The 15,180-nt window shown below is 37.4% G+C and overlaps 1 protein-coding gene and 1 pseudogene across 1 annotated transcript in view; one reads left to right on the top strand and one right to left on the bottom strand.

The window, feature by feature from the left end:
• The window catches only part of SYN2 (synapsin II), a 194,557-nt gene that overhangs the window by 84,216 nt on the left and 95,161 nt on the right, over positions 1–15,180 (top strand). The gene's annotated exons all lie outside the window — the stretch shown is intronic.
• LOC123814296 lies at positions 679–3,495 on the bottom strand (annotated as a pseudogene).

Below are 15,180 nucleotides of genomic sequence, written 5' to 3'. Positions count from 1 at the left end.
CCTTTTAAAGGTGGGTTTTCCCCTTCAAATAGACCATCTTTATATGTCTAATATCATGTCAGAGGCAGGCTTCTTGTAATTAGAACTTCTTGGGTCACCTATAAGGAAATAATGAAAAAAATGAACTTCCTCATTATTAAACGGAGCTTTCCTCACTGTTTGAAACACAATTTCTAAGTAAATTAGGGTCTAGATCCAAATATAGAAAAAACTGTGTGCTCTTTCTTTAAGAGGTAGCTAAGACACAATCACTGCTTTCTAAGAGCTCGTTTCAGTAGGAACTACAGATATGAGAGCAATTAATCATAATAAGTGAGAGGCTTGCAGAGAGAGGTGTGGGGAACACAGAGGAACAAGTAAATAATTCCATCTGGAGGAATCATATCTGAGTGGCTTTAAAAGCTGAGTAAAACTTCTCCAGATAAACAAAGGACTCCAGTGGGGGTAGATAGGAGATTGATTATTCCAGGCAGAGAGAATAGCATACATAAAAATGCAGGCGAAAGTATATATTTTAAGTGCTAGATGTTATGGTAACAGACTTGCTGCATAGAGTAAGTGGCACTGTAGCTCTGGCAGCAGATACAAAGGAATGATGCTCTGGAGAAGAGGCAGGGGACATTCTGTGATTGGCTAGTGGGTAGACACATCTGGAGCTGGAATCTGTAATTCCATGGTTTATCTTCCACTCTTCATGCCTCTGTCTTTATAAATGTTAATTTTAATAACTCAAGTCCTCTTTCAATAGGATCTGTTAGGAGAAGGCCTTGGGGAACATATGTTTTCTCATTTTCTCTTGAATGTGTTTGGAGACTTTCTTCAGAGCCTTCTCATAATGAGTTTCCATGCATAAGAAGATGGTATATGCTGTTAAATGAGCTAAACAACCTTCAAGAGATGATTGACCCTCAAGACATGATTGACCCCTGTGCTTCTGTGCTTCTGTGTAGAGGTTACTTAGAGTTTAAACTGTTTCTTCAATCTTCTGCCTTCAAGCCAATTCTGCATCTCCCCAGGAGCTTGGTCTGGAACTGTCAGCATGTGCCACTGCTGTAGTCTTGCTGAATGAATGTCTTCCTGAACACAGGCACCTGCTATGGCCCAATGGTGAGGACAAGACTGGCTACTCTACCTCCTCCTCCCTCCAGTTGCTGTTGTACTGCACCCTCATATATTATTTCTTATGTCCTCAGCCAGTCTGTAGGCTTTTTGGGGGAAGGGACTATATTCCATTTATTATTGTGTTCTACCCCCTATGATATTTCAAAATGTTTTACATAGTTCTTGTGCAATAAATGTTTATTGATTGACCATGTAGAACATTTAGCATATGGGAGAAGGGAATGTTGGACCAAACTTTGAGGTGAATTTGGAATAATCTTTTAGGTTTTTTGATCAGTATCAAAAGAGCCATTAGAGCTCTGAGAGTAGCTCTATAATATTTTTTTCTTCTCTCTCTCTTTTCATTATTATTCTCACCAGAGACTCTATGTGATTCTCCTCCAGGGTCTATTGGTCATCCTCATATCTCTTCCTCTCCTGCACATCCCTTTGACCTTGAACTTATTAATTCCCCCTTTTGGATTTCTGTGTCCTTGTTACTGAAATAGATTAAAATAATCCTTAAGTTTCTTTCCACATCTAATATTCTGTGATGCCACTGTCCAGAAGCTCTGCTGAAAGATGGAACACATTATGTATCACATTTCTTTGTCCTAGAAGCCAAATTGGTTTATTAAACAGGTCCTGGAGAATAAAAACCTCATTCAAACCCCAAACTTAGTGAGCAATTTGTATTGATGGTCCCCATGGGGCTTTATCAAAGAAAATCTTGCGCATAGAAATGGTGACATTTGTCAGTCTTAGCAGCTGCAACTGAGAGATGCAAGCTAGAAAAAGGTGATTGATGTCATTAGACCAACTTGACAATGTGATAATTATTCTCAAACCACACCCCAGCATCTGAGTTATTTTTATTTCCTGTGGGTCAGAGTCTGGGGCTTGTTTCTCTTCTTTGGGAAGGTGGGTAGACATTTTAATTGATGGCTTTGCCTGTCAGGACATTTGGTCTTCATAATGGGCTCAGATTTTCCTTTGTTCTACTGGGAACTTAAATTGTAACAAGGAAACTTTGTAGTAAAAATATTTCAATATGGGGAAAATAAGCACCTTTTACTGAAGTCAGGTTGTTATAATCACCAGCCTCGAGCATGGTATCCACTTTTCCACATCAGTATCTTTTTCTGAGTGCCCTGCTCCTCTTTGTAGATACCCTTATTAAATATTTTCAAAATCCCACTCCCATCCCCATTTGCCAACTGCCCTTCTTTCTCTGAAATTCTATTAAAGAAGCTTATAGTATATAATTTATTACTTAGTTCTTTACCATCTTATTATATTATTTTTGTGTGTTTATTCATTTTGTCTCGTCAAATTATTTGCTTTTTAAAGGCATGGAGAATCTTTGTTCATCTCTGTGATCCTGCTGTCACAGGGCTGGACCCAGGAATAGTGTAGAGGGAGGAGTAAAAGAGTATAAGGGACTTAACATTTACTGAATTCATACCTTGTACTAGGGATATATTTATACCTTGTACTAGGGATATGTACCTTATAGTTTATTTTTAAATTTTCACAACAGACTAAATAGGAAATATTAAGTCCATTTTATTGTACTGCTGAGGAGACTTGGCCTCAGAGAGGTTTGGTCAAAGTCAGTGTGGAGGCAGGCATATTTAGTGTTAAATCCCTCCCTCTCTACCATTTACTTTTTGTGTTGCTTGCCCTTTCTGAGCTTCAGTTTCCAGATGGGGATGATATCTACCCTATTGGGTACTTTTGAACCTTAATGAGAAAGATAATGCAGATAAGGAGCCTTTGGATGCTTGGCCCATAGACAGTCTACAAATGAGACATATTTGTAAGTAGAATGGACATGACTTGCTATTGGATTGGTTGTGGTATATAGAACAGGAGAAAAAAAAGTGAAGCATGACTTCCAGGTATCTATCTTGAACAACTGAGAAGATGGCATAATTTATAGAGAATCTAGAACACTGGGAGGAAAACAGTTGTGGTGGAAAGAGAATGTTAAGTTTAAAGATGTTTGATTTGTTGAATTGGCAATGGAATATACAAGTGTAGAGCTCAGAGAAAAAATCTGAGCAAAAGATGTAACTACATGTGGTGACTAAAGTTCATATGTAAAAGAGAGAAAGCACAGTGTTAAATGACCTAATTTTTGAAGAATTGCAACATTTAAAGGGGAGTAGAGGATAACCCAACAAAGATGACTGGAGAAAAAGGATCCAGACAGGTTGGAGGGCCAGGAGAGTGTCATTGAAGGTAAGGGACAAAAACATTTCAAGATGTAATTTTCTACATATGTCTTTTCTTTCTTATCTTCCATTTATTCTTCAACTCAGTACAGTCTAGCTTCTGCATTATCTCCTCAGCTGCACTGAAATGGCTCTTTTCAACAAATTTAGTGGCCATTACTCTATCCTCATTGAACCTGCCCCATCAGCAGCATTCAGAACAGCTAACTATTCCTTCTTTCTTCCCCCTACTTCAGTGGCTGCTTTTTTATTTGTTTATTTATTTTATTTTTCCTTAAGGAAATATTTATTGTGTATTATTTCTGATCATACTTTATAGCAAAATTAGATTAAATGTGTATACTTTTTACAAACATAAACTGGAAAAAAAGGCATACATCAAATTTATATGCTTAACCAAAGTCCTGGTTTTCAGAATTCAACAATCTTGATTCTGGTCCAGGTTTTCCTATAATCATGGCCACCAGGCCATGATTTCCTATAGCTGAGGAACTTGTCAGTAATTGGAGAAAAATCTTCTTTGTATGCAACAGTTGTTTCCACATAAAACCCTTTCAAAGGGGCTCAGTTATTTCATTCATTGAGACATAGAGAATTCATTGCTCTAATTCACCATGTGGCTCAGGGATTTTCTCTGTTGAGATATCCTTTGTTACACTTCATCACCTAATGGCTTACTCTTTTTCTCATGGAAGAAAATTAAGAAGCCCAACTGTGTCTAGGTGCCCAGTGTGTGGTACCAATACATGTTCTGGTCCAGACTCATGGTACCACTGGAAGAATGTGGCTGCTCTACTTTTTTTTGTGGCTACTCCTTTTTAGTACCCTTTTGTAGTTATTTTCATTCTACCTAATCCGTAAGTGTTGGGGTTCTTCATGTTTCAGAACTGAGCCTTTATCTCTCCTCTCTGTAAATTTTTTTCTTAGGTGTTTTCATATCATCTTGATCTTACAACTTACAATTTTTTATTTCCAGTAAAACCCTCTTTGAATTTCAATTATCTGCATGATATCTCTACTTACATCTCTTATATACAGTATGGGGCAAAAGTAGGTTTATAGTTGTGAATATACGAAACACAGTTTATTCTTGTATTATTATTTATTGTATTTTCTTTAAAAACATTTAAAAATATGTTTATTGATTTTAGAGGGAGAGTAAGGGGGGGAAAGAGAGAGGGAAAAATAACCATCATTGTGAGAGAGAAACATGATTTGGTTGCCTTCCATGTGTACCCTGACCTGGGATTGAACCTGGAACATAGGCATGTGCCCATTAGGGATTGAACCCCACAGCCTTTTGGTGTGTGGAATGGCAGTCCAACCAACTGAACTACAATGACCAGGGCTTATTGTATTACTTTCCATACAAATAATTGTAAACCTACCTTTGCCTCACCCTGTATATATCCAAAGCTGAACTCTTGAATTTTTTCCCCCTTCAAATCAGTCTCTTACTCAACACTTGTTTTCCATCTTAATAAACAGTACCAATATCCAACCCATCAAGCTAGAACTTTGGGGTCACTTTTCACTGCATTTTTATCGTTCTTTACATTTAGTCTAACATCAAATTAAATCTGTTCTACTTCCATAATTTCTCAAATCCTATTTCTTTCTGGTGTAGTTACCATCAATTTTCACCTAGATTCTTGAAGCAATTTCCTAACTAGTCTTCCTGCTTTCAGCCTTACCTTCCTGTAATTATATCTCCATGCAGCAAGGACAGAGATCTCTTAAAAATTTAAATTTAATAGGCTATGTATCAGTTAAAGGTGAAATTAATCACTTTCATATTAAAGGATAGAATCTAATTGGGTCCTTCAGAATACTGTGGCAGGTAGGGGAGGCTTGGAAGAGAATCCAGGTGTGTGGAAAACCAGTCCAGAGTTTCAAAAGGACATGGTCACTAATATGATTCCAAATGACATTTTCTCAGAGTTAAATAAAAAGAAAGCACATGGTTTTCTATTCATTCTGTTAATTATAAGACCTTCTGCTATGAGAGTTGTATTATAAAATTCTATTGTGGTTATCAGCTTCTGCTTATGTCTAAGGACTCAGTGGTTTAATAAGATTGGTTCTTACTACCAGTTGTGTGATAACTTTTTTACCAAATATCAATTAAAAAAACATCTCTTCCATGCCTTCTCTGTGTTAGATTTTAGGTATACAAAGGTAAATAGAGTACCTGTGCTCAAAGATTCACAGTCTAATAAAGAAGACTGAGTATATTAAATATCAGCTATAATAGATATATGTAAAGAGTTAGAAGATGTGGAGGGATTAATTTGGCTCATAGATAGATGTAGTAAAGATGACCTAACATAGGAATTGATATTTGAACTAGAACATGAAAGATATTTGGAATTTGAGGATATTTTGGAAGTGAACATGACAGGTGTAAAAATACATCAGAGAATGATATAGAAATGTCTCATAAAAGTTCATAAATGGCAGTTGGTTAACATTATGGCTGCCTGAAGTGGTAGGAACTTTAAAGGAAAAATTGGGGAATAAGATGTCCATAGACAATTTCAGAAAAATTTAGCACATTTCAGCGAATCTAGAAGGCCAGGTACCTGTGCAAGGCTATGTGCATGTGCAGAAAAGACCTGAGAAGACCCTAATCTCTCAATTCTGACTGACATGAGGCTCAGTACAAGCAGGATGGGTAGGCTAGAGCAGAGGTGTAAACTGTCTGAGTATTGAAATCCTTTCCCAACATACACAGATCCATCAGCAAAGACTAGTAGATTTATTGGTTCCAGGCACTTAAGGAAACCTTCATCCAAACATTAAGAGCCCAATAACCTAACTGAGCAGAGACTTCGATGGACCCATACAATAAAGAATACAGACTTTGTTGATGAAAGTCATTAAACAAACAAACAGCAGTACCATAAACAACAGAAAACCCCCAAGACAAAGCTTGGGGATATGAAAGATTATAATTTTAGATTGCCACATTATGTTATTTAAAATGTCTGCTTTTCAAATCAAAATTGCAAGACATGCAAATAAAAAGTATGGCCCATACACAGGGGCAAAATACCTCAGTAGAAACTGTCCCTGAAAAACTCTGGTTGTGGGACATTTAATAGACAGACACTTTAGTTATTTGAACATGTTTAAAATAGGTAACAAGGGAAACCATGTGCAAGTAATTAAAGGAAAATATGAGAATGATATATCACCAAATAGAGAATACCAACAGAATGATAGAAAACATGTACACATAAACGGTCACATACACAGAGTCATGCACAAAGATCAACAGCTTATTTTGATCAGAAATGATGAAACCCAGAAGGCAATGGGATTACACATTCAAAATGCTGAAAGAAAATGACTGTCAACCAAGAATTCTATATCCAGCAACATTGCCCTTTAAAAATGAGGGAAAAATTAAGATATTCCCAAATAAACAAAAGTGAGAGAATTCATTGCTAGCAATAGTTATAAATCTTTGTTGATGGACACATAATATATGAAAAGATTATTTGGTAATAAGAACACAAAGGAATGGTGGGGGAGAATGGAGCTACATAGGAACAGTTTCTATATATTATTGTAATTAAATTGGTATTAATATAAACAAGACTGTTACAAGTTAAAAGATTAATTGTAACCTGCTGGGCAACCACTAACACACACACACACACACAGACACAATAGTCTGTCAGGAAAAAGTCCAACCATTGTTAATACAACAAGAACAGTTTGTGTGACATCAATGTAAACTGGCGGCCAAGGAGAGTGAACTGGAATGCGCATGTGTGAACAATGACAATTTCACTGTACTAGTCAGTGGGGGCAGTAGATGCCATTGAGTGAGCATGTGTACTGTGTGGCCATTGCATTCAAAATTATTGAGCAAGTAGAGCAATAAATCTGTATCAAATTTTGTGTTAAACTTGAACATTACTTCATGAAAACTTTGGGTGATTCAGAAGGCCACAGCTATGGGCAGCTGGTGATTGGCAGCTTCACCATGACAACACGCCCAGTCATGCACCACATCTCATGTAGAGTTTTTTGGTGAAACATCAAATCACCTAGGTGTCTCAGCCACCCTACAGCCCAGATTTGGCACCCCATGACTTCTGACTTTTCCATAAACTAAAATCACCTTTGAAAGGGAAGAGGTTTTAGATCATTGATGAGATTCAGCAAAATATGACAGGGCAGCTGATGGTGATTGGGAGAACTGTGTGAGGTCCCAGCATACCTACTTTGAAGGGGACTGAGGCGTCTTTGTACTGTGTATAATGTTTCTTGTATCTTGTATCTTCTTCAATAAATGTCTGACTTTCACAGTATGTGGCTGGATACTTTATGGACAGACTTTTTTTTAAGTTTGTAAAGTTTGTACAGTAGAAAATATGTATTTAGCATAGACAAAGAAAGTAATGGAGTAATAAAGGGACAAAAATACATAAGATGAAAAAAGCAGGTAACAAAATGACAAATATATATCCTATCTTAACAGTAACTGCATTATGTGTTAATAGATTAACATCAGAGAAATGTGATAATTATGAGGACGTCCGGCAAGATGGAGGCATAGGTGGATGCACCATACCTCCATGCACAACCAAGATTAGAACAACAACAATTTAGAGGCAGAATAACACCCAGAACTGATAAAGAATTTATCTGAATGGAAGTAAGACAGCCAAGAAGTTGAAGTAGACCTGTTCATCCAGACCGGCAGGAGGGGTGGAGAGGAGTAGCTGGGCACGGGTCGCGGAGCATGGAGGACAGGGAGAACTGGGCGCATAAGGCAACCGAGAACACGTAAGGCATCTGGGATACACAAGATCACAGCGGGTGGACCCTGAGTACGCAAGCGGCAGCTGGCGGACCCAGTGAGATGGCAGTTGTGGACCAGGGCAGAGTGCACAGCCCACAGGGAAGGGACTGAGGTCCTAGGAGAACAGAGCTACCACCATTGTTCCCTCCCGTCCCCACCCCCACATACAACGTCACAATCTAGCGACTGGGGTGCCCAGCCCTGGTAAACACCTAAGGCTCTGCCCCTCACTGTAACAAGTGACCAGACAAAAAAAAAAAGAGAGAGAGAAAGACATGTCTCAAACAGAAAAACAGATCAATGCCCCAGGGCTCATCCTTTTGAGCGACCAAGAGATAGCCAGTCTATCAGATGCACAGTTCAAAACACTGGTGGTCAGGAAGCTCACGGAATCGGTTGATTTTGGGCACAAATTAGATGAAAAAATGCAGGTTACCATAAAAGATGAAGGAAGATGCATGGAGAACCAATAGTGATGGGAAGGAAACTGGGACTCAAAACAATAGAGTGGACCAGAAGGAAGAAAAAACCAAACAGGAAAGAATGGAGAAATAAGAATTCAAAAAAATGAGGATAAGCTTAGGAACCTCCAGGACATCTTTAAACGTTCCAACATCCGAATTATCGAGATACCAGAAGGAGAAGAGGAAAAGCAACAGACTGAACACGTATTTGAACAAATAATAAAGGAGAACTTACCCATTCTGGCAAAGGAAATAGACTTACAGGAAATTCAGGAAGCTCAGAGAGCCCCAAAGAAGTTGGACCCAAGAAGAAGCACACCAAGGCACATCATAATTACATTAGCCAAGATAAAAGAGGAGAGAATCCTAGAAGCAGCAAGAGATAAGGGGACAGTAACCTACAAAGGAGTTCCCATCAGACTGTCAGCTGATTTCTCAAAAGAGACCTTGCAGGCAAGAAGGGGTTGGAAAGAAGTATCCCAAGTATGAAAGACAAGGACCTATACCCCAGATTACTTTATCCAGCAAAGCTTTCATTTAGAATGGAAGGGCAGATAAAGTGCTTCTCAGATAAGGTCAAGTTAAAGGAGTTCATCATCACCAAGCCCTTATTTTATGAAATGTTAAAGGGACTTATCTAAGAAAAGAAGATAAAGAAAAAACATGTACAGTAAAAGGACAGCAAACTCACAATTATTAACAACCATACCTAAAGCAAAACCAAAAGAAACTAAGCAAACAACTAGAACAGGAACAGAACTACAGAAATGGAGATCACATGGAGGGTTAGCAACAGGGGAGTGGGAGGAGGAGAGAGGGGGAAAAGGTACAGAGAATAAGTAGCATAGATTGTAGGTTGAAAATAGATAGGGGGAGGGTAGGAATAGTATGGGAAATGTAGAAGCTAAAGAACTTATAAGTGTGACACATGGACATGACTAAGTGGGGGGATATGGGTGGGGGAGGGTGCACAGGGTGGAGAGGAGTGAAGGGGGAAAATGAGACAACTGTAATAGCATAATCAATAAAATATACTAAGAAAACATCAGAGAAATGCAAATTAAAACCACAATGAGATATCACCTCATGCCTGTCAGAATGGCTATTATCAACAAATCAAATAATAAATGTTGGCAGTGATGTGGAGAAAAGGGAATGCTGGTGTACTCTTGGTGGGAGTGCAGATTGGTACAGCCACTATGGAAAACAGCGTGGAGGTTCCTCAAAAAATTAAAAATGGTACTGCCTGATGACTCAGTTATTCTCCTTTTTAGTGTATATCCTAAGAAACCCAAAACACTAATTCAAAAGAACATGTTCACCTTTGTGTTCATTGCAGCATTATTTATAGTAGCCAAGAAATGGAAGCAACCCAAGTGCCCATCAATAGAGAAGAAAAAGCTGTAGTACATATATATAACGTAATATTACCTGACCATAATAAAGAATGAATTCTTACCATTTGTGACTGCATGAATAGACCTAGAGGGTATTATGCTAAGCAAAATAAGTCCGTCAGAGAAAAACAAATACCGTATGATTTCATTTATATGTAGAATCTAACGAATAATATAAATGAACAAACAAAACAGGAACAGACTCATAGATACAAAGAAAAGACTGTTGGTTGCTGGGGAGTACGGTGAGGGAGTTGGTAGACTGGATGAAAAAGGTGAAGGGATTGAGAAGTACAATTTGGTAGTTACAAAATAGTCCCAGGATGTAAAGTACAGCATAGGGAATATAGTCAATAATATTGTAGTAACTATGTATGGTGCCAAGTAGGTAGTTGAAATATCAGGGGGAATACTTTGTAAAGTTTGTAATTGTTTAAGCATTATGCTATAAACCTGAAACTAATACAAAATAATACCGAATGTAAATTGATTGGAAAAAAATTTTAAAATGTGTTAATAAAGTAAATATCTAATCAGAAAGAAGACTGGCAAAATTGATTTTAAAAATATGATCCATCCTTTGATAGGTAATTCAGTGGGCTGGAGTGTCATCCCATACAATGAAAGGTTGCAGGTTCAATCCCTGGTCAGCGCACATATGTAGTTGCAGGTTTGATCCTGGCTGGGTACATATGGGAGACAACTGATTGATGTCTTTCACATCGAAGTTTCTCTCTCTTTTCTCCCTCCTTCCTCTTTCTTTAAAATTAATAAATATATCCTTGAGTGAGGATTGAAAAATAAAAATATCCAACTATTTGCTATCTACAAGAGATAGAGTGTAGATTTAAAATCACAAATAGATTAAAAGTAAAAGCATGAAAAATATATACCATGCAAGTAGTAACCAAAAGAAGGCTAGAGATCGTTGTGCTAATATGAGACAAAATAGACTGTAGACAAAAATTCTTATTAGAGACAAAAACTATTATATATTGATAAAATTTCAATCTTTCAATAAAATGTAACAATTTTAATTACATATGCACATACATATACAGCTTTAAAACACAACGGAACAACAACTGACAAAGTTGAAGGGAGAAATTGATAACTCAGTATTAGTTGGAGATTACTGTACTTCACTTTAAGTAATGAATATATAATCTAAATAGAAGATCAGTAAGGAAATAAAGTACTTGAACAACAATATCAACTAGACTGAACAGATATCTCTAGAACTCTTCACCCAACAATAGTAGAATGTTTATTCCTCCCAAATGTATATGGGACATTTTTCAAGATAGATGAGTGATTTTTAGCCATTGTATTGCAGCACAGTGGTATGCCACAAGAATTTTTAAAACATGTAATTGACTGACCTCTTTTCCCTTACATATTGTGTAAAAAAAAATGATAGCCAACACAAGAATAGCCATCTGGTGTAAATGAATCAAAATTATACCTATTTTTTGTCAGAGCAGCAAAAACTATGTTTTTTGGTTTGCTGCAGAATTTTAGTAATTAGTTTGTGTCCCATAAGGTAAAAAATCTCTGAGATAGACTATATGCTAGTTTATAAAGCAAGTCTCAGTAAATTTTACAGGATTTAAATCATATAAACTATGTTCTCCAAATGCAGTGAACTTAGAAGTCTATAGTGGAAGAAAATTGAAGACATTTCACAGATATGTGGAAGTTAAACAATGCCTCCACCCAAACATGAGTTTCTTAACCTTTGAGGCACTGCAAGGAAGGAGTAACCAAACAGAGTTTATTACAGAGATTTAAAATGTGACATGCCTGTCAACTAGGAATGCTGTGTGTGAGTCCCTAGGATCAGGGGACAGACCCTGGGTAGCAGCCCTGCAGTCCAAGGTGATAGCAGTAGAGGAGCACAGGACAGAAGAGAGGTGGACAGGGTTCTTGGTTGACTGATGCCAGGGCAGCCTCTGGCTCTTCCAGCTGTATTTCTAGAATAATACATTCTTAACAACCAGTGAGTTAAAGGAGATACCACAAGGAAAACTAGGAAATACTTTGAGATTAATTAAAACAAGAACACAGATTTCCGGTCAAGATGGAGGCATAAGTAAACACAGCTTGCCTTGCACAACCACAGCAAAAATTACAACTAGACTATAAAGCAAGTATCACCCAGGATTATCATAAAATCAAGTTGTATGGAAGTCCAACAACCATGGAATTAAAGAAGTCATGTTCTTAGAGATGGGTAGAAGGGGTAGAGACATGGAACAGGCAGTCCCATAGCCACATGTGGTAGATAAAAATCAGGAGGGATACCTCAGGAGCGAGGGATCTCAGCCTAACAACAGACTACCCAGCCTAGGGTTCCAGTGTCAGGAAGATAAGTCCTTATAACTTCTGACTGTAAAAACCAGTGAGGGTTTGGGCAGCAGAAGAAACTGTGGGGTTCTCAGGAGCTTCTCTAAAGGGCCCTCAGCAGACTTAGAACTTACACAGATTCACTACTTCTGGGCTTTAGCACTGGGGCAGCAGCTGGAAGGGCACCAGTGGCATACAGGGAGAAATTGAAGTGACTGGCAACAGAGCAAGTGCCAGGAGACAGCTTCCTCCTGGACATAACTCCAGAGACCAGGGTGACATTGTCCTCTTTCTGAGTCCTCCTCCACACAGAGCCACAGAGTGGTGATGCAATATTGGAGACTCCATCAACCTAGTTCACATGGGTGGCTTGACCCCCTTCAACTTACCTGTGCTCTTTTCTACAATAGGCCCTGCTCCTAAGAGAGGAAGTTAAAGCAGCTCCTCCTACTACATAGAAACAAACACAGGAGGGCTGCCAAAATGAGGAGACAAAGAAATATGACCCCCAAAAAAAAACAAAACAAAAAAACAGACTAAAACTCCAGAAAAAGAACTAAATAAAATGGAGATAAGCAATCTATTAGATGCAAAATTTAAAACACTGATTATTATTAGGATGCTCAAGAAACTCATTGGGTACTTTAACAGCATAAAGAAGACCGAGGCAGAAATGAAGGTTACACTAAGTGAAATAAAGGAAAATTCACAGGAAACCAACAGTGGAGTGGATGAAGCTGAGAATCAAATCAACGATTTGGAAGATAAGGAATTGAAAAACACTCAACCCGAACAGCAAGAAGAAAAAAGAATCCCCCAAAAACAAGGATCGGGTAAGGAGCCCTTTGGACAACTTCAAAGGTACTAACATTCAAATCATAGGGGTTCTGGAAGAAAAGAATGAGCGAGAGAAGTAAAAAAAAACTTATTTATAAAAATAATGAAAGAAAACTTTCCTAATTTGGTGAAGGAAATAGACATATAAGTCCAGGAAGCACAGAGAATCCAAACAAGATGGATGCAAAAGAGGACCACACCAAGATACATCATAATTAAAACACCAAAGGCTAAACATAAGAGAGAATCTTAAAAGCAGCAAGAGAAAAGCAGATTGTTACCTACAATGGAGTTCCCATAAGACTATCAGCTGATTTCTCAAAAGAAACTTTGCAGGCTAGAAGGGACTGGCAAGAAGTATTCAAAATAATGAAAAACAAGGACCTACAACCTAGATTACTCTACCCAGCAAAGCTATCGTTTAGAATGGAAGGGCAGATAAAGTGCTTCCCAGACAAGGTAAAGCTAAAAGAGTTCATCATCACTAAGTAATTATTATATAAAATGCTAAAGAGAATTATAATAAAGAAGAAAATCAAAACTATGAATATTAAAATAGCATTCACAACTACCAGTAATTGAATCTAAAAAACAAACTAAGCAAACAAGCAGAACAGAAACAGAATCATAGGTATGGAGATTATTTGGATGGTTATCAGCTGGGAGGGTGAAGGGGGAGAATGGGGCAAAAGGCACAGGGATTAAGAAGTACATATTGGTACGTACAAAGTAGATGGGAATATGAAGAACAGTATAGGGAGTAGAGCCAGGGAACTTACATGCATGGCCCATGGGCATGATCTAAGGGCGAGGGATTGCTGGAGGGAATATGGGTACAGGGAGGAAGGGGTTAAAGGGGGGAAATTGGGACAACTGTAATAGCATAATCAATAAAATATGTTTAAAAAGAAAAAAGCAAGAATAGCAAAATATATTGGATGTGGTTAAAGCAATGCTTAGAGGGAAATTTATAGCTGTAGGTGCCTATATATTTTTTTAAAGTTATTTTAAAAATCAATAACTTAACCCTTGACTTTAAAAGAGTAGGAAAAAAGAACATACTGTATCTAAAGTTACCAGAAAGAAGAAAATAAAAATTAGAGTGGAAAGAAATGAAATAGGGAATAGAAAACAGTAGTGTGAAATCTGTAAAACCAAAGTTGGTTCTTCAAAAAGATTAACAAAATTGACAAATCTCAGCTAGACTGACTGGAGAAAAATAAGACTTTAAATACTAAAATCAAGAAATATAAAGGACTTTAGGGAGACACTATGAACTCTTGTATGCCAATAAATTAGATAACCTAGTTAAAATTGGCACTTTCTTAGAAAGATACAGAGTATTAAAATAACAAGAAATGGAAGATCTATAGAGATTCATAAAATTTAAAACATTGAATTAATAATAATTTTTTAAAATTCTACCAACAAAGCTCAGTACCAGATGGTGGCTTTACTGCTGACTTGTAGCAGACATTTAAAAAATTAACACGGATTCTTCAAGAACTCTTTCAAATCAATGGAAGAAAATGAAACATTTTAAGTCTCATTCCATGAGGTCAGTATTATGCTGATACCAAAACCAGATAACACATTACAAAAAACTCCTGCTGACCAATATTCCCTATGAACACCCTCAACAAAATAATAGAAAATTGAATTCAGCACTATATAAAAGGTATTATACATCATAAGCCAAGTGGCATATATTCAAGGAATGCAAGGTTGGTTCAACATACAAAAGTCAGTCACAGAAAAAGCATTTGACACAGAACAAGAATTTGACAAAAGTCAACACTTTTTCATGATAAAAACACTTGACAACCTTGGAATCAAATGGAACTTCCTCAGCTTGACAGAGGGCATCTATTAAAACAACCTATATAGTTAATGTCACAGTAATGGTGAAAAACTGGAAGTTTTCCCTCCAAGATCAAGAACATGACAAAAATCACCATTCTCACCACCAACTTTTTACTGGA

Source organism: Phyllostomus hastatus, unplaced genomic scaffold (genome assembly GCF_019186645.2).
Source record: "Phyllostomus hastatus isolate PE091 unplaced genomic scaffold, TTU_PhHast_1.1 phas_contig_16, whole genome shotgun sequence".
Lineage (NCBI taxonomy): Eukaryota > Metazoa > Chordata > Mammalia > Chiroptera > Phyllostomidae > Phyllostomus > Phyllostomus hastatus.
The sequence above is the reverse complement of the archived record's forward strand: the minus strand, read 5'-3'. Positions and strand labels throughout refer to the sequence as shown.